The sequence below is a fragment of the Sinocyclocheilus anshuiensis genome, unplaced genomic scaffold, assembly GCF_001515605.1.
Source record: "Sinocyclocheilus anshuiensis isolate Anshui unplaced genomic scaffold, SAMN03320099.WGS_v1.1 scaffold1082, whole genome shotgun sequence".
Classification (NCBI taxonomy): domain Eukaryota; kingdom Metazoa; phylum Chordata; class Actinopteri; order Cypriniformes; family Cyprinidae; genus Sinocyclocheilus; species Sinocyclocheilus anshuiensis.
The window spans coordinates 1756752-1757221 of NW_015542379.1; positions in this window are offsets into that span (position 1 = coordinate 1756752).

A 470-nucleotide genomic window follows, 5' to 3' on the forward strand; every position below is an offset into this window, starting at 1 on the left:
TGTATTCTAGCTAGCTAATTTTTTTATCTAGTATTCTATACTCTCTGCTCGTCTTCAAATGTATAAACGTAGTAAAACATGGTTTTACTACAGTAATGTTGTTGTAACCAAAAAAACTTTACAGAATCAAATCACTGTGAAATCTTTATATTTTATCATGCATAATGTAATACATTATATATATTACATAGCTAAAAAATGATTTTTCTTCAAACATAATTTTATTGAACTGTGTGCAAAGCAGAGAAAAAATGAATTGCGTATATATATATATATATATATATATATATATATATATATATATATATATCACCACTGGATATTTTGTGATCTTCTTACAGTAAGTATTTAATAAAACAAAAATATGCATCTTGTTTTTAGATGACGATTTAATTACATAAGTAATACTCATAAGATAAGGGAATAAATACATATTCACAGGACTTTTAGATAACTAAATAATTCTTAAA